Source organism: Globicephala melas, chromosome 12 (assembly GCF_963455315.2).
Source record: "Globicephala melas chromosome 12, mGloMel1.2, whole genome shotgun sequence".
Classification (NCBI taxonomy): domain Eukaryota; kingdom Metazoa; phylum Chordata; class Mammalia; order Artiodactyla; family Delphinidae; genus Globicephala; species Globicephala melas.
The window spans coordinates 56,617,631-56,637,008 of NC_083325.1; the positions used below are offsets into that span (position 1 = coordinate 56,617,631).

General features: G+C 40.0%; 1 long non-coding RNA gene and 1 other non-coding gene across 2 annotated transcripts in view; one reads left to right on the forward strand and one right to left on the reverse strand.

The window, feature by feature from the left end:
* LOC132598230 (uncharacterized) overlaps positions 1–19,378 on the forward strand; it is a 245,256-nt gene that overhangs the window by 49,270 nt on the left and 176,608 nt on the right. The gene's annotated exons all lie outside the window — the stretch shown is intronic.
* Positions 9,159–9,265, reverse strand: LOC115854357 (U6 spliceosomal RNA). Its single transcript, XR_004039982.2, has one exon. It is a non-coding gene; the product is annotated as a U6 spliceosomal RNA (small nuclear RNA).

Consider the following 19,378-nt stretch of genomic DNA (forward strand, 5'->3'; position numbering starts at 1 on the left):
ACTCTTTTTGAATTATGGTTTTCTCAGGGTATATGCCCAGTAGTGGGATTGCTGGGTCATATGGTAGTTCTATTTGTAGTTTTTTAAGGAACCTGCATACTGTTCTCCATAGTGGCTGTATCCACTTACGTTCCCACCAGCAGTGCAAGAGGGTTCCCTTTCTCCACACCCTCTCTAGCATTTATTGTTTGTAGATTTTTTGATGATGGCCATTCTGACCGGTGTGAGATGATATCTCATTGTAGTTTTGAGTTGCATTTCGCTGATGATTAATGATGTTGAGCATTCTTTCATGTGTGTTGGCAATCTGTATATCTTCTTTGGAAAAATGTCTATTTCGGCCTTCTGCCCATTTTTGGATTGGGTTGTTTGTTTTCTTGATATTGAGCTGCATGAGCTGCTTGTAAATTTTGGAGATTAATCCTTTGTCAGTTACTTCACTTGCAAATATTTTCTCCCATTCTGAGGGTTGTCTTTTCATCTTGTTTATGGTTTCCTTTGCTGTGCAAAAGCTTTGAAGTTTCATTAGGTCCCATTTGTTTACTTTTATTTCCATTTCTCTAGGAGGTGAGTCAAAAAGGATCTTGCTGTAATTTGTGTCATAGAGTGTTCTGCCTATGTTTTCCTCTAAGAGTTTGATAGTTTCTGGCCTTACATTTAGGTCTTTAATCCATTTTGAGTTTAATTTTGTGTGTGGTGTTAGGAAGTGTTCTAATATCATTCTTTTAAATGTAGCTGTCCGGTTTTCCCAGCATGAGTTATTGAAGAGGCTGTCTTTTCTCCACTGTATAGTCTTGCCTCCTTTATCAAAGATAAGGTGACCATATGTGTGTGGGTTTATCTCTGGGCTTTCTATCCTGTTCCATTGATCTATATTTCTGTTTTTGTGCCATTACCATACTGTCTTGATTACTGTAGCTTTGTAGTATAGTCTGAAGTCAGGGAGCCTGATTCCTCCAGCTCCATTTTTCTTTCTCAAGATTGCTTTGGCTATTTGGGGTCTTTTGTGTTTCCATACAAATTCTGCAATTTTTTGTTCTAGTTCTGTGAAAAATGCCTTTGGCAGTTTGATAGGGATTGCATTGAATCTGTAGGTTGCTTTGCGTAGTAGAGTCATTTTCACAATGTTGATTCTTCCAATCCAAGAACATGGTATATCTCTCCATCTATTTGTATCATCTTTAATTTCTTTCATCAGTGTCTTATAGTTTTGTGCATACAGGTCTTTTGTCTCATTAGGTAGGTTTATTCCTAGGTATTTGATTCTTTTTGTTGCAATGGCAAATGGGAGTGTTTCCTTAATTTCTCTTTCAGATTTTTCATCATTAGTGTATAGGAATGCAAGAGATTTCTGTGCATTAATTTTGTATCCTTCTACTTTACCAAATTCATTGATTAGCTCTAGTAGTTTTCTGGTAGCATCTTTAGGATTCTGTATGTATAGTATCATGTCACCTGTGAACAGTGACAGTTTTACTTCTTTTCAGATTTGGATTCCTTTTATTTCTTTTTCTTCTCTGATTGCTGTGGCTAAAACTTCCAAAACTATGTTGAATAATAGTGGTAAGAGTGGGCAACCTTTTCTTGTCCCTGATCTTAGTGGAAATGGTTTCAGTTTTTCACTATTGAGGACCATGTGGGCTTGTCATATATGGCCTTTATTATGTTGAGGAAAGTTCCCTCTATGCCTACTTTCTGGAGGGTTTTTGTCATAACTGGGTGTTGAATTTTGTCGAAAGCTTTCTCTGCATCTATTGAGGTGATCACCATTTAGAGAAAGAATAACAAAGAAACCCCAAAGTGAGCAGAAGAAAAGAAATCATAAAGACCAGATCAGAAATAAATGAAAAAGAAATGAAGGAAATGATAGCAAAGATCAATAAAACTAAAAGCTGGTTTTTTGAGAAGATAAACAAAATTGATAAAGCATTAGCCAGACTCATCAAGAAAAAAAGGGTGAAGACTCAAATCAATAGAATCAGAAATGGAAAAGGAGAAGTAACAACTGACGCTGCAGAAATACAAAGGCTCATGAGAGATTACTACAAGCAACTATATGCCAATAAAATGGACAACCTGGAAGAAACAGACAAATTCTTAGAAATGCACAACCTTCTGAGACTGAACCAGGAAGAAATAGAAAATATGAACAGACCAATCACAAGCAATGAAATTGAAACTGTGATTAAAATCTTCCAGCAAACAAAAGCCCAGGACCAGATGGCTTCACAGCCGAATTCTATCAAACATTTAGAGAAGAGCTAACACCTATCCTTCTCAAACTCTTCTGAAATATAGCAGAGGGAGGAACACTCCCAAACTCATTCTGTGAGGCCATCATCACCCTGTTACCAAAACTAGACAAAGATGTCACAAAGAAAGAAAACTACAGGCCACTATCACTGATGAACATAGATGCAAAAGTCCTCAACAAAATACTAGCAAACAGAATCCAACAGCACATTAAACGTATCATACACCATGATCAAGTGGGGTTTACCCCAGGAATGCAAGGATTCTTCAATATATGCAAATCAATCAATGTGATACAGCATATTAACAAATTGGAGAGAAAAACCATAAGCCTCTCTCTTACTTCTTACCCCTCCATGAATTGACTGTTAGTATCATTATTTTACAGTTGAGGAAACAGAGGCTCAGGGAGATTAAGCAAGTTGTTTGATGATAAAGTATGTGAGTGGCAGGCAGAGCCAGGATTTGAACCCAGGTACATGGAACTCCAAAGGCTGAATGCAGAATCACTATCATCCAGCATCTCTCTAGAATAGTACTCAGTTCGGTTCCCTCTTCTTCCCCTTCTGAATCACCCCACATCTCCCTCTTACTCTGCATGTGGGACTCTCTCCCTCACCCTTGAAAGATCACTGGGCTCTAGTGCCCTCCAGCTCTTTTCCTCCCCAGTTATAACCCCATGGAAGGCACTGCTTTCAGTCATTTATACTTTAGAGCTGCAGCGGAAAAAGTTGAGGTACTTTGGTATTGTTTTAAAATGTTCCTGCTGTGTATCATCACTGTTTATATTTACTTGTACGATAATTGGTACCAGAAAAAAGACAAGTGATTTTTCTTTCTAACCCCAAGAGGATCTGAATAGTTTTTATACTGGTTGACTTAATTATAGCAAGCTCAGTGAAGTCACTGTGGGTTAAATATTACAAAATGCAATTTCCTGTAACAAATAAACAATGATTGATAAAAGCAATTTCCTACACTGGGCAGTTCGGTGAGTTTTATAGTCTCAAGTTTAGAGGCTGTGTAATAATTAACCATTATAGTTAATAGCAAAATCCCACAAGAAACCTTTGTGTACAGACTACTGAATTTTATGGTGATAAAATACTGAAAAAGTATAAATCTGACAAAAAAGCATCCTCTCCCTCCAATCTATCTTATGTTTGTATTCTTAGTGGCTTCAAATTGAGTTGACTGGTAAATATTTTCCAGTTCTTTCCGTATCTATGTAACGAGGTGTAATTGTTAGCTCTGTACAGAGTATTCTCAAAGTCTCATGTCAGCTTCTTAATCTCCCAAAGCTCTTTTATCAAAAAACTTGTGGCTTTTTAAAAAATATCTTATTTTTATTTTCTCCCCAGCTTTATTGAGATATGGTAGACATATAACATTGTGTAAGCTTAAGGTGTACAACATGTTGACTTGATACATGTATATATTATAAAATCATTACCACAATAAGGTCAGTTAACACCTCCATCACCTCACATAATTACCTTTTTTTTTTTGTGGTGAGAACATTTAAGATCTACTCTTTTAGCAGCATTCAAGAATATAATACAGTATTGTTAATTATAGTCACCAAGTTGTACCTTAGATCCCCAGAACTTTAATTTTAGTCAATGGTTAAAGAATTTAGGGCCTGTAATTTTTATTTCTGTAGTGTAAGTTTAAAAGGCAATTGCATTTTGACTTGCTTCTAGTTAAGAAACAATAGCTTTGACCCCTACATAAAGGAATTTTGAAAATTACCCAAAGGAAAGTATTGTTATTTTTTGTGGTGGGACAGGGAGTGAATTTTCTTATGGTTTCTGAAATCATGACATCCAGAGGTCCTTCCTGATGCTGGTCCAGCAGGTCATGCAGTATGGGCACTGTTTTCTGAAAGCTGACATGATGTGAACAGAGAGCACTGGTGACAACGTGCAGAGTTTGGGGACATGAGTGAGGGTGTGCACAGGGGTCGCCATAAGGTTGAATGAGCCAGAACATGAAGCAGAGGGGACTGCTCAGTCCCAGGAGAGTGGCCATACAGGCTTGAGTTTCTTGATACTTCATTCCTTCTTTAATACATTCTATTCAAAACTATATTGATTGGGTGTTCTAGGCACTGTGCTAGCACTATGGATATAAAAGTAAGCAAGGTAGACCAGTATCATCAAGTGACTTACAGCTTAAACAGATAGTTAAATGAGCAGTTATGAAAAGGTGTGCTAAGTGTCATGATAGAGAAAGTTCAGGGTGTTGGGAGAACAAAGCAGGGGACTCAGCCCCATCAAACAGAGGTCAGGAAGTAGTAGTATGTGAGGTCTGAAGGATGAGGGAGGAGTTGAAAAATGAAGATTCCAGACAGTGAGTTCTTCTTCTTTGAAGTCCTAGGGGCAAAAGATAATGTGGTGCATTGAGAATTGAAAGAAGTTTACTTTTCGGAGGAAGTAGCTATAGGGTGTGAGATAGGGAAGGGAGAAGGAGATTAGGCTGGAGAGATAGGTCGGGCCCCATCAGAGGCCATGGTAATGTTAGGCTTCATCTGAAAGACACTGAGAAATTGCTGAAGGGTTTTGAGACTGAAAATGATGTGGTGATATTCACATTTTAGAAAATCACTCTTATTAAGATTGAAAGAATGGAAAGGGGGCACAATTAGGGGCAGAGAGGCCAGTTAGGAAGCTATTGCAGGTTTCCAGTTGATAAATGTTGGGGGTGGTCTGGTGGTCTAAGGCAGTGTCACTGGAAATGAAGCTAGTTTGAAGGACTTTGAGAAGGTGAAGTAGACGTGGTGAGAAATTTAATGTGGATGTGAGGAAGGAGAACAGTCAAGGGTGGCTGTTGTATGAAAGTGTCATATACATATTCAAGGAAAGGTTTGAGGGGGGAGGATGATGGTTCAGTCTTGGACTTGTTGAATTTGGGCCCCAGTGGGACAAAGTGGGGGTGTTGAGTAGAAGGTGGGTTCCATGGCTCTGGAGCTTGAGAGAGTGGTGTGGGCTGGTAATATAGATGGTAACCGAAATGATGGGAGAGGGTATGAAGGGAAAAGAGAAGTGAGCGTAAGGAATCAACGTTTGAGTGACAGGCAGAGGAAGAGGAAGGTCCAGTGATGAGAGAGCAGGAGGAAAACCAGGGGGGCCTGGGCTGTGGTTGAGAGTGTTTAGTAAGGGAGAGGTTAACAATATGAAATGATGAGGATGAGTGAACTAAAATAAGGAGCGAAGAGTGCCTGAAGAGTTAGCCCAAAGGTAGACGTCGGCATCTTCGGCAAGAGCAGTTAACGTGCAGTGATGGGCCAAATGCCAGATTCCTTTGGGAAGAGGAGTGGAACGTCCTCCTTCAGGAGGAGAGGGACTATATTCTGCAGAGGACACAAGGCTAAAGGAGCTCGATGGGAAAGAGCCAGTGGATGAGAAAGTCTGAAGATGCAGGAAAGAGATGGGGTAATCAATAAAATGAGGTGAAAGTGGGTGGTATCCAGAAACAGGGGGAGGGATAAGTCTTAAGCAGGGGAGCCTTACTACACTGGGTGGGAAGGAGGCAGCTATGAGTAGGAATGTGAGCATTTTGCAGATGCAGAGGCAGGAAGTTGTGAAGTGTGAGTGAGAGTGGTATCTTCTACTTGTGAGTTAATGTTAAAGACATACCTCCTTATTTCTTTTCATGCACTTCATGAAGTATCATCAGAAATGCTATCAATGAGCTTTCTTTTGATACTTTTGTTACTATTGAAGCAGATTCTCCTGATTAAGAAAAGGAGAAGGGAGAGCTGTGTAAGCAATAACCCCTCACTTCTAAGCGAAGCAGAGTAAGGTCCTGGCCAATCCCAGGGTTATGGCAGTGAACATATCTGGCCTTCCAGGCTGGCTGGTCCTCCTTTGGCTGTCAGCTTTAGGTTAGCACCTGACAGGATGTCAACCATATGGGCTAAAACAGACTGCAACCACTGTCACTATCTTGGCCTTCTACCATTTGGTTTTAGCCAGAACATTTTAAGGATCAATTATGATAATACTTTTAAAAGAGCTTTGAAAATTGTAGCTAACTAGAAATGTAATGGCGTGAGATGATTATGTGAGGCAGTATGAAGTGGTGGAAAACAGTGGTATAGAAATTACTTGCTGTATGATTTTGTTTGGGTGCCTTAATCTCACTGAGACCCTTCAGCTTCTCGTTCATGAAGTAGCCTTTTCCTACCAGCTCTATAGATTATTGTCAGCATCTAATGCAGTGGTTTTCAGTGTGGCTGGTCTTGTCCGTTGGGGGTGATTTTGGAGTGAGTAGGGCAAGTTTTAGTTGTTCCAGTAATGGGGAAAGGGTGGCATTTGTTGGGGTGGAGAGATTCAGGAATTTTGAGCATCTCACATACACTTGACAATCCTACAGAGAAGTCTTCCACTCCCAGCGTACAGTTGATGGGTCATATGGTAGTCGCATGCCTAGTTCTTTAAGAAAATGTTTTCCAGAGAGGCTATCCCTTTTTACTTTCTCAACAGCAATGTGCGAATGATCCAGTTTCTCTACAGTCTCTTCAGTATTTAATGTTGCCACTATTTCTTATTTTAGTCATTTTGATAGGTGTGTAGAGATATCTAATTGTGGTGTTAATTTACACTTCCTTAGTGGCTAGTGATGTGAAAATCTTTTTGTGTGCCTGTTTGCCATCTGTATATCTTCCTTGGTGAAATGTCTGTTCATTTCTTTCCCTCATTTTCTAATTGGATTGTTAGTTTCTTTGCTGTTAAGTTTTGAAAGTTCTTTATATATTCTAGATGCTAGTCCTTTGTTGGATATGTGGTTTGCAAATATTTTCTCTTAACAGAGTCTTTTGCTGAGCAAACTTTAAAATTTTGATGAAGTCTAACTTACTGATTTTTCCTTTTATGGATTATGCTTTTGGTATCAAGTCTAAGCATTCTTTGCCTAACCCTGGATCCTGAAGATTTTCCCTTAAGCTTTCTTTCTAATGTTTTATAGTTTCATGATTTACATTAAGTCTGTGATCCATTTTGAGTCAATTTGTGTGTAAGATGTAAGACTTAGGTCAGGGTTCATTTTTCTGGACCTATGGATGACCAGTTCCTCTAGCACCATTTGTTGAATTATTTTTGCTCCTTTGTCAAGAATCAGTTGGGCATATTTTTGTGGGTCTGTTTCTGCATTCTTTACTCTGTTCCATTGATCTGTGTGTTTCACTCTCCACTAGTACCAGGCAGTCTTGATGATGTTAGCTATATAGTAAGTCTCAAAGCGGGCTTCTTTGGTGGTGCAGTGGTTAAGAATCTGCCTGCCAATGCAGAGGACACGGGTTTGAGCCCTGGTCCAGGGAGATCCCACGTGCTGTGGAGCAACTAAGCCCGTGCGCCACAGCTACTGAGCCTGTACTCTAGAGCCCGTGAGCCGGAACTACTGGGCCCATGTGCCACAGCTACTGAAGCCCATGTGCCTAGAGCCTGTGCTCTGCAACAAGAGAAGCCACCGCAATGAGAAGCCCACACACCACAAGGAAGAGTAGCCCCCACTCACTGCAACTAGAGAAAGCCCGCGTGCAGCAACAAAGACCCAATGCAGCCAAAAATAAATAAATAAATAAATAATTTATTTTTTTTTAAAAAAGCCAAGGGATTGGACTAGGGAAAAAAAATGTCTCAAAGATGAGTAGATAGATTCCTACCACTTTATTTTCTTTCTCAAAATGTTTTGTCTATTCTAGTTCTTTTGTCTTTCCATATACATTTTAAGAATAATCTTGTCTATAGATACAAAAAAATCTTGCTGGGGTTTTGATGGTAATTGTGTTAAAACTGTATGTCTGTTCAGGGAGAAATGACATCTTAGCTATGTTGAGTCTTCCAACCCATGAACATGGTATGTCTCTCCATTTATTTAGATTTTCTTTGATTTCTTTAATCAACAGTGTATAGTTTTCAGCATAGAAGTATGGCACATGTTTTGTAAGATTTATACCTAAGTATTTCATTTTTTGAGTGATTTTAAATGGTATTATATTTAAAATTTTTGTATTCACATGTCTATTGCTAGTATGTAAAATACAGTCAATTCTTGTATGTTTATTTTGTATCCTACAACCTTCCTGAACTCATTTATTAGTTCCAGGAGATGTTTTGTAGATTCCTTCGGTTTTTCTATATAGATAATTAAGTCATTGGAAAATAGGGACAGTATTATTTCTTGCTTTCTGATCCGAATGCCTTTTATTTCCTTTTCTTGCCATAATATGTTGACTAGAACTTCCAGGACTATGTTGAGTAAAAGTGGTGAGAGTGAACATCTTTGCCTCATTCCTCATCTTAAAGGGAAAGCATTCAGTTTTTTACCTTTAAGTATAATATTAGCTGTAAGTGTATTCTAGATGTTCTTTATCAAGTTTAGGAAGTTCTCCTCTATCCTATTTTTCTGAGTTTTTTTTTTAATCATGAATGGGTGTTCAAAATTGTCCAGTGTTTTTCTATATTGACCGATATGATCGTATGTTTTTCTTCTTTAGCCTTTGATATGGTGGATTGTATTGATTAATTTTAGAATATTGAGCCAGCCTTCCATCCCTGTAATAAGCCCCACTTGATCATGGTCTGTAAGTTTTTTATATTACTGAATTCCATTTGCTAGTTTTTTTTGTTTTTTGTTTTTTGTTTTTGCTGTACGCGGGCCTCTCACTGCTGTGGCCTCTCCCGTTGCAGAGCACAGGCTCCGGACGCGCAGGCTCAGTGGCCATGGCTCACGGACCCAGCCGCTCCGCGGCATGTGGGATCTTCCCGGACCGGGTCACGAACCCCTGTCCCCTGCATCGGCAGGCAGACTCTCAACCACTGCGCCACAAGGGAAGCCCAGTATTTTTTTTAAAAAATAAATTTATTTATTTTTATTTTTGGCTGTGTTGGGTCTTCGTTTCTAAAAATATGGAACGCTTCACAAATTTGCGTGTCATCCTTGCGCAGGGGCCATGCTAATCTTCTCTGTATCGTTCCAATTTTAGTATGTGTGCTGCCGAAATGAGCACCATTTGCTAGTATTTTGTTAAGGATTATTGTATCAATGTTCATGAGAGATATTTGTCTGTAGTTTTCTTTTTTTTAATACTGTCTTTGTTTGGTTTTGGTTTCAGCATGATACTAGCTTCATAAAATGAACTGGGAAGTGTTCCTTTCTCTTCTGTTTTCTGGAAGAGGATGTGTAAAATTGGTGTTAATTCTTTATTAAGCATTTGGTAGAAATTTCCAATGAAACCATCTGGGTTGGGAGATTGTTTTTGCTCTTTATCATTTCCTTCCTTCTGCTTGATTTGGGTTTATTTTTTCTAATGTATGCATTTAGTACTATAAAATTCTCTCTCAGCCCCGCCTTAGTTCTGTCCCACAAATTTTGTTACCTTGTATCTTCATTTTTGCTCAGTTAAATATATTTTTTGATTTTCCTTGAGACTTCCTCTTTGACCTATAAATTATTTACAAGGGTGTTGTTTAGTTTCCAGGTGTTTGGAGATTATCCTGTTATCTTTGTTATTGATTTCTGTTTTAATTCCATTTTGGTCATAGAACACTCTCTGTATGATTTCAATTTTTAAAAGTTTGTTGAGGTTTGTTTTATGATCCAGGATATGGTCTATTTTGGTATATGTTCTGTGGACACTTGAAAAGAACGTGTATTCTGCTGCTGTTGGGTAGAGTGTTCTATAAATGTTGATTAGATTCTGTTGGTTAATGGTAATGTTGAGTTCTTTTTTATCCTGTTGATTTTCTGTCTAGATGTACTAGCAATTGTTGATTGAAGGGTGTTGAAGTCTCCAGATATACTTGAGAAATTGTCTGTTTCTCCAAAAGCTTCCATCAGTTTTTGCTTTACATATTTGGCATCTGTGTTGTTTGGTATGTTTACATTTAGGATTGCTGTTTTATTGGTTGATTGATCCTTTTAAACATTGTATAATGTCCCTGTCTGACTCTGGTAATTTTTTTTGCTTTAAAGTCAACTTTATCTGATATCAAAACAGCCACTCCATCTTTCTTTTGATTAGTGTTTGCATGATGTATCTTTTCCCATCCTTTTACTTTCAACCTTTTACTTTTAATCATACTGTTTATATTTAATATAATTATTGTTATGTTAAGGTTTAAACCTGCCATTTTATCTTTTGCTTTCTGTTCTTCCTCTATGTTTAAAATTATTTAAATTCCTCTGTTTCCTTTTTCCTGCCTTCCTGTGGGTTATTTGAACATTTTGTAGAATTCCATTTTGATTTACCTACAGTGTCTTTGAGTGTTTCTCTCTGTAGAGTGTTTTTAGTGGTTGCTTTAGGTGTTATGTCACACAGACACACACACATCTTATCACAGTCTGCTGGTGTCATAATTTTGCCAGTTTTGTATGAGGTATAAAAATCTTGCCTCCCTTTGTGTCCCTTCTCCCCCTATTTATAATAAAGATGTCTTAGATATTTCCTCTCTATACATTTAGAACTATATTAGACCGTATTATAATTTTTGCTTCAACCATCAAACATAATTTAGAAGACTCAAGAGTAGAAGGAAAGAAGGTTGTATTTACCTATATTTTTGCTTACTGTGTTCTTTCAAAGGGTGCTTCTTCACTCCTCTGGAGAAAGACAAGGTGAAAAACACATGACTCATCAAAGATTGTGAGTTACCCTGGAATAATTTTTTTTCTTGGAAACTGCCATTTCCCTCAGGAACTCTCACTGGATCATGTGGGGATTTGGCTTTTTTGTTTATGGAGTCTGGATAAATACAACCAGGCTATGCATTTAGCTAGTGTCCCAGCAGGTGCCAGAGAGGCGAGTTTGTCAAATGTAAATTAACATATATAATCTAAACATACTTCCAGTGACTGGGTTTAATATGTGCTCTGTTGACAAAGAAGTCTCCCAGGTAATAAATATTAAATGCTTGGGAATAGAAATACAGAATTAAACTCCAGCCAAAAATTTAGCTCCTGTCTCTTTGGGCAAAGAGACAAAGTGGTGTTTTACTATTTTTTTTTTTTTTAAACCCTGGATGATTAGCTAACTAGATAAAGAAACGTAAAAATGATATGATCTCTTTTTAGTTGAGTTCTCATTAAAGAGAAGTTTGATTAAAAATAAAAAATGAATACATTAGTGCATTTTAGGATAATTATATGTATATATAGTTATATATGTAAATATATTTCAAGGAAATATAATCAATATAAAAATATATAATATATTTCAAGGAAATATAATAAATATAAAAAATATAAAAATAAGGAAAAAACTCACTAATTTTGAATAATTGGCTCAGTGCTATAGAGAAACCCAGTCTATTTATCTATTTATTCATTTATTGAGATATAATTGACATATAACATTGTATTAGTTTTAGATGTACAACATAATGATTTAATATATGTATATATTTAAAATGATTACCACAATAAATTTAGTCAACATCCATCACCTCACATAGTTACAAATTTGGTTTTTCTTGTGATGAGAACTTTTACCATCTACACTCTTAGTAAATTTCAAATATATAATACAGACTTGTTCACTATAGTCACCATGGTGTGTATTATATCCCCAGGACATATTTATAGAAATTCAGTCTTAATAAGTAAAAATGGTTAAAGTATGAAAGATTTGAATGGATATACAGTGTTAATACTTTAAAGAACTAATAATTAAAGGAAGACTACCAATTAAAAATCCTGACACATTGGCTTTAAGGAAAAGACAAAAGAATTGTCATTGTTACACTCAATGTTGACATGCGAGGAAGTTTCTCAAAGACTGTTATTTTACTTCTCAAACTAATATTTTCATTTATCATGTTAGTGCCATTAATTTGTCAAGAAAGCCTTTCTTTTTATAGTTGGAGCAAAATCAAACTTCAAATTAGAGTATATTTGAATCAAAGTCTCTCAACAGTGGCACTGTTGACATTTTGGGTTGGGTGATTCTTTTTTTTTTTTTTTTTTTTGGTTTTTGATTGTGGTACGCGGGCCTCTCACTGTTGTGGCCTCTCCAGTTGCGGAGCACAGGCTCTGGACGCACAGGCTCAGCGGCCACGGCTCACGGGCCCAGCCGCTCCGCGGCACGTGGGATCTTCCCAGACCGGGGCACGAACCCGTGTCCCCTGCATCGGCAGGCGGACTCTCAACCACTGCGCCACCAGGGAAGCCCATGGGTGATTCTTTATTGTAGGGGCTGCCCTGTACGTTGCGGGATGTTTAGTAGTGTCCTCTACCTACTAGATTCCAGTAGCAACCACTCCTGCCCATCACCTCCACCAAGGAGTGACAAATAAAAATGCCTGCAGGCATTGCTAAATGTCCCCTGGGGACAAATTTGCTTCTGTTTGAGGACCACTGGTCTAAATTATTGGAATATCCAAAATAGTGCAGTTAAAATGTCTTATTGAACATCTACTGTACAATGAGCATGAAAGGAAGGATGCTTTTAATTCAGAGTCAGTGATGTCTAAATAGACCACACTTGATGGCATCTGGGAATCTCCATTTTCATGCTCATTCCAAGGCTGAATTTGGGTGACCATAGCAGACTATTTGATTTACATATGCTTCCATTTTCCCCTTTTCCCTGGCTGGGTTTGGTAGATAACCTGTCTGCTCCACGATAACTTAGAACAGAGTATACCTTATTATATTTAACATAATAGTTCAAGGATGCCCACGTTGGCTAAATACATTGTTGATTTAATTATTGTGGTTTTGAATAAAGAGTTTGGCCTTCTTCTTTCCAAATAAATGCTTCATTGACCTTTTCTTTGTAGCTCTTCATAACGCTAATGACACATTCACTAATTTCAGAAAGAGTAATTTCCCCTCCAAAGGTTAATAATTTCAATTAACTGTTCTGATCGAGGTAGGAGTTTTAAGTCTTGGCCAGTTGAGCTAATTGCTCATTCAAGACTCTTGATTGTTCCCTGGCTAATTTCTTTTAAAGGAGCATCTGAACTAGCCTTTCTTTTGCTCATTAGGTGCTTGGCGGCTTCCCAAAGTAAGCAAGGCTTGACATCTGGTATGTGGTACTTCGTACACTGGGGATTTTTGCCATCTCTTTGATATTACCCATTGTCCCCTTTATTTCTTTCAGGCCAGGGTTTCTTCCTCTTGGGATGCTCCTTGATTTCTAACCGGGCTAGTAACACAACTGCAGGAGCCCAAGTAAGGCTTAGGGCAGTGAGAGTCATCAGTTTTTGTTTTTGCTGGGTCTAATTGAATCATTTTGATGTAGACTAAGAAGATGGCCAGTGTGGGACATGTTCAGTCTAAGGGTTGAGTGGATAGGGGCTGCTTATGAGGAGACGTTTTGACCTGACTTGGACTGAGGAGTTTTCTAGGACATGGGGCTTTCATTGCTAAAATCAGGAAAGGCCCAAGCAAATTAGAATGAGTTGGTCACCCTAGGAATACTACTGTAATCCAGACGTCTCATGATTTAGTAGCCTGCAAACTCAAATGTGACCACATAGTTATCAATACCTAAAAATTGACAGTTCTGAGTCTCTACATCATAACTGCAAGAACTTAGTCCCTTGAATGTCTCCCAGATTTTTCTGGGAGTCTCCGGAAAGTGACTCATATGTTCTCAGAAATGAGGGCTCCTCCCTCTCTCTCTCTCTCTTTCTCTGTCTCTCCCTCCACCTTCTGTTTTTCTTTTTCTTTTTTTTCTTCCTCTATAACTTTCAAGCAGTGGCCTGCAGCCTGCAAAGTGCCTGCAGAACTGCCTCCATACTGCCCCTGTTGTTACAAGTGTCTGTGAATAAATGGTCAACCCCCCAACCAGGTTTTTCTGCTGCTTTGCCAAGGACAGTTTTCTCCTGAGGGAGATCCCAAGGCCGCCAGGCTATTCACAGAGAGTCACAAGGTCCTTTAGTCCCTGGGCTCCCTCTCCTTTTCTCCAACGCCCCAGCTCCTTTCCTTCCATTATCCTTTCCTCCCACCTCTACTTATTCTCAGACATTCCTACACCTACAAAACGGAGAATCAAAAACCCCCGTACAACACCAACCCACACTGTGGGGCTGGGGTGGGGACATCGTCTTACTCATCTCACCTACTCACTCAGAATCTTCTTTTCTCCTCAGGCAAGCCACTGGGAGGATTTTCCAACCTGACCAAGAGTTTCCTCTCAGCCTCCAACTGCTTAATTAAAACCAGTTTCGGCTGTCCCTATCCCTCATGGCTGTGTGGCACAAGTCTGAGAATTTACCTATCAAATCCAGAGTTGCCAGGAAGCCATCTGGATAGGCAGCAGGAGGTCAGGGGTACTGTCCATGTGCTGCATCAGGACTAAGTGTTGATGAGCACTGATGAGTTTCAGAGTACTGAATTAGGGCACTTATTAGTGACTCAAACTCTCATTTCCTCACTAACCACTCCCATCCTAACCTGAATCATTTTCATACCTGTTGTAAAGACAGAGGATGAAAAACAAACTGTCGAAAGGATTTTGGCTGCAAATAACAAAAATCCTGATTCAACCTGGTTTAAACGCATGGAACATTAATTATCTTATGTAACATTGAATCCATAAGTAGGGCAAGCTTCAGAGTTGAGTGACTCAGTGGTTCAGCAGTATCAACAAGAAGCCAGGTTGTCTCCATATCTGTGATATGAAGTCCATACATTGTTTCACCTTTGGACTCATTCTCCTCCTGGTCACAAGATGGCTGCCGATAGAAACTGGGAAAACCTGTGCCCTTGATTTTATGCATTAGGATAAAGAGAGAGGGAGAGGAGGATAGAGAGATGGGGGAGGGAAGGGAAAGAGTGAGGGAGGGACGTCTTCCTGAAATATGGAATGTGAATTTTTTCATGTAATCTGGGCCAATTTAGGTCATATGTCCACTGTGTGATCAGTGAGCATCACCAGAAAAATGCTATCCATTGATTTGTTGTGACTAATCAGAATCTATGCCCAGAGTTAGAAAAGGGTAAGCTTTTCTGAGTCGCCTGGGTTACACGAGAGGTGGATGGATAGTTGAACAGAATTGGGATTTTTTTTTAGGAAGGAGGAAAAAGGGAATGGATGCTGAATAGCCAACTGAAAGAATCCTCTACACAAACAATTCAATTTTATGCCATTTCTCTATCCCTGTAATGGCCTTGGTAGTTCAGGAACTTCGGTAATATTCTTACAATTTGGCAGCCTAAATAGTGCAGAGAGGATGGGTGTTGGATTCCTGTGGACCCCAGTTTGAGTCATAGCATAGCTTTGCCATCTTCTAATTGTCTGACTTCCAGACAAGTGAAGTAACCTCCCTGATCTTCTGTTTCCTTATCTGTTAAATAGCTTAATGCTACCGACTCTGGAGCATTGTTGTGGGTATTAAAGACACAGTGTAAGGAAAGTATTTATCATAGAGCCGGCCACATAGTAGGTACTCAAGAAATGTTACTTTTCTGTGCTTTGTCCTGCCCACTCCCACTGGCCAATTTTGCAACATAACCACCTACCCACTCCACACCCCCATCCCTCTCGGCCAGCTCTTAGCGACACTCATTTGCACTCAGTCCTTTTTCCAGCCACACTTCTGGGCTCCTTGGGCCATCCAGGGGGCCAGTAGTTGAGGGTTATATGTCTAGCAGCCCTTTCCAAAAGGTGGAAGTTGATGGTGTGATATGCAACTCTTTCCTATGTGATGTCAGGTGGTTCAGCCCCTCTCTTTGTGGGTGATTTCCCTACAGTATCCAGCTTCTTGAGTACCTGATCCTGGAACAAGCACAGGTTTAGGGATCCTTCCCTTTCTGGATGTGGAATCAGCTACTTGAGTATCTCTGAGCATCAGGTTCTGCACAGTCCAATTCTGATAACCAAATCTTCTCTGTTGGTTACTTTTCAATATCATAATAAATAGGATGATGAGTGTGAAAGCACTTAAAATGTGAATGTGTGAAACCATGTTGAATAAGTAGGAAAATCTGCTGTTCTCCAGTCTCAGTCTCTCAGGTATCTAGGATGCAGAGCCAGATATCATGATGGAATATGGAGCTGTCTTACCCAATAAGAGATGTTTGGTCAACTTCCTAGCCTCACTCGCATTTCATTCCTTCCTTTATTCATCAGATATTTAGGACATTCTGTGGGCGATAAAAACTAGGGGTACAAAGATAGCTAAGACACCTGGCTTTATGAAGGAGTGACTCCTCTGCCCTCATCCACTTCCAGTTAATCCACAAATCCTGTTGAGTTAATAAAATAGCCCCTGCTTCTCTAATTCTGTCTCTAGATGGTACCTTCTCAGTGCTGTTGCAGCTTCTGTAGGACACTCCGCATCCCCTGAACATCTGAGGACCCATTTCAGTGGGTCCTGATGCTGAAGATGGAAGCACTCTCCAGAGAAGGGAAAGGTCTTGTTCAAGGCCACTCTGTTCTCAGCCCTATTTCTTTCTTTTAAAGTTAACTAATTAATTAATTAATTTTAAGTTTATTTTTGGCTGTGTTGGGTCTTCGTTGCTGCGTGCGGGCTTTCTCTAGTTGTGACGAGCAGGGGCTACTCTTTGCTGTGGTGCACGGGCTTCTCATGGCGGTGGCTTCTCTTGTTGCGGAGCGTGGGCTCTAGACCTGTGGGCTTCAGTAGTTGTGGCACGTGGGCTCAGTAGTTGTGGCTCGCGGGCTCTAGAGCACAGGCTCAGTAGTGGTGGCGCACAAGCTTTGTTGCTCCGTGGCATGTGGGATATTCCCGGGCCAGGGCTCGAACCCATGTCCCCTGCATTGGCAGGCAGACGCTTAACCACTACGCCACCAGAGAAGTCCCCCTCAGCCCTATTTCTCCTGATGCTCTGGTGAATGGTAGAGCTCAGGTCAAGACTCTTTTCTCTCTAACACATGGGTTCTCCTGAGCTGTCATGAGTGTGTTTTCCCTAGTGTCGAAGGACTGACTATTGAAAACTATGTCCATCTCTTCTTCATACCTGGAAGTCTATCAGTTGAAGTCTATACATATAAAATCACTTCCCTCAGCTCTCTGGTATTGGCTTGTTGGAGGCAGAGGGTGAGGTGGGTAGAGTGAAGACCACTTGGTTCTCATTTCAGTGAAGACTTGCTGAAGGACCTTGGAGAAGCTGCCAGCTGTGCCCATAATTGACAGTAAAAGTTGCCACCTATTCCCTGATCTTCAGGGAATCTGGGAGGGTATCTGAGAGAATGAAAGGAATGTAGGGGGGAAAAGAAGGGCCCTGGATTGGGATTCCAAAGGCTATGGTGTCACCTTCCTTCTTTTGTGCAGTCATGGACAAATCCTCACATCTCTTCGTGCCTCTATTTTCCCATTGTTAAAATAGGGATAATTATAAATATTTGCCTTCCTGATCTAAGAGGGATTATGGGGAAACCCCAGTATGGCTGTTGCAGTCAAGAGAAAAGAGAACGTGTGAAGTGGATGAGATAATGTGGGCCAGGAGGTAAGTACTGAGAAGGAATGGAATGGAGGAGGTGGGTGTGTGTGGGGGTGATGTCAGCAGATGCAAACAGAGTCGGAGCCTGGCTGTCTCTTTTGGGAGGTAGAATGGATCCTGGTGAATAATGGTGTTACAGATGGATTGGGAAGAGGTGAGGAGAAGCGGAGGATCTGTAGAGGGAAGAGGACAAGAGGAAAATCGTTCTAGACTGCTTGAAATTGGCAAGCTGTTTTCCTTTAAGAGTAGGTTGGTCTAAGACGGGGAGAACAAAGACCACCAATATATAAGGAGTAAGATGGAGAGGTCGAGGAATAGCGAGCAATTTGAACCATCATCAGGAAAAAGTCAGAGCAGGGGTTTTCAATGGGTTATGTTTTCGGTTCTCAGGCTGTAAAAACCAGTGGAATCCCTGTGAAGTCAGGGGAGAGGAAAAAACATGCTTAAAGATGGTGCTACGTACCTGGAATTCTCCACAGATACTTTTAATTATTGACCAGAAAATAGTCATATGGCCACACCTAGCTTCAAGGGAGACTGGAAATGCAGCTGTGTGCCCAGCTAAAATTTCTATTACTGTGGATACTGGGGGACAGCTAGAAGTCTGTGTCCCAAGGATTAAATAAGACAGCGTTTGTAAAGCAATCAGCACAGTGGCCTGGACAGAGTAGATGCTCAACGTGAATTAACTATTGTTTCCACCCCTTAGTTACTTCAGGAGCAGAATTACCAAAGGAAGGGTGGAGCAAGGGTGGGGGGAAGTGAGCCCTGCACTGTTTTTTAAAAAAATTATTTTATTGAAATGTAGTTGATTTACAATGTTGTATTAATTTCTGCTGTACAGCAAAGTGACTCAGTTATACACACACACACACACACACACACACACACACACACACATTCTTTTCCATTATGGTTTATCACAGGATACTGAATATAGTTCCCTGTGTTATTCAGTAGGACTTTGTTGTTTATCCATCCTATACATAATAGTTTGCATCTGCAAACCCCAAACTCCCAATCCATCCCTCCCCGACTCCTCCTCAGTCCTGTGCTATTCTTGAAGTGAGAGAAGCTTCTACACTCCTTATCACAGAGGTATGGAAAGGAAGTAAGTTTGGCCAGAGGTTGGAGGTTTATAGTTGCCCTTTTAGGTTTCTGTTTTGAAAATTGGCGTTTCAAAGACATAATCAAAATGGAAATGTGCTAAACCAGGGACAGGGGAAGAGAGAATAGATAAGACTAAAATGTGTTTAAATGTTTTAAAGAACTTTTACATATATTTACATAGCAACCCGCGAACACTTTTCTAATAAAAATTCTGAGAGGGAATTAGACAATATGTATGAAAGACTTTAAACTCTTAGGAGGAATGGAGCTATGCACATCTGAAGTGTTGGCATTATTAATAACAACAGTAGCTTTAATATGTGTCAAGCACTTTGCCCTTCCAAAGACAGGGGCTTACTGCACACCCCGCTGGGAACATGAGTTCCCGGCGGGGTGGCCTGCCTTCTCCTAGTGACTAATGCACCTTCTTCATCTGGGGCAAAACGGAGGATTAGCGGCCGCTTCGTTAATCTCACTGTTTAATCACCAGACCAGAAACACTCCCTTTTTCTCTGTTTCTTTTTTCTCCCTTGCTTCTCTTCTCTACCAGAGGGGAAGTGTCCATGCCCCTTTCAGCCTCAATTTCCTTTTTTCCTCCTTTCAA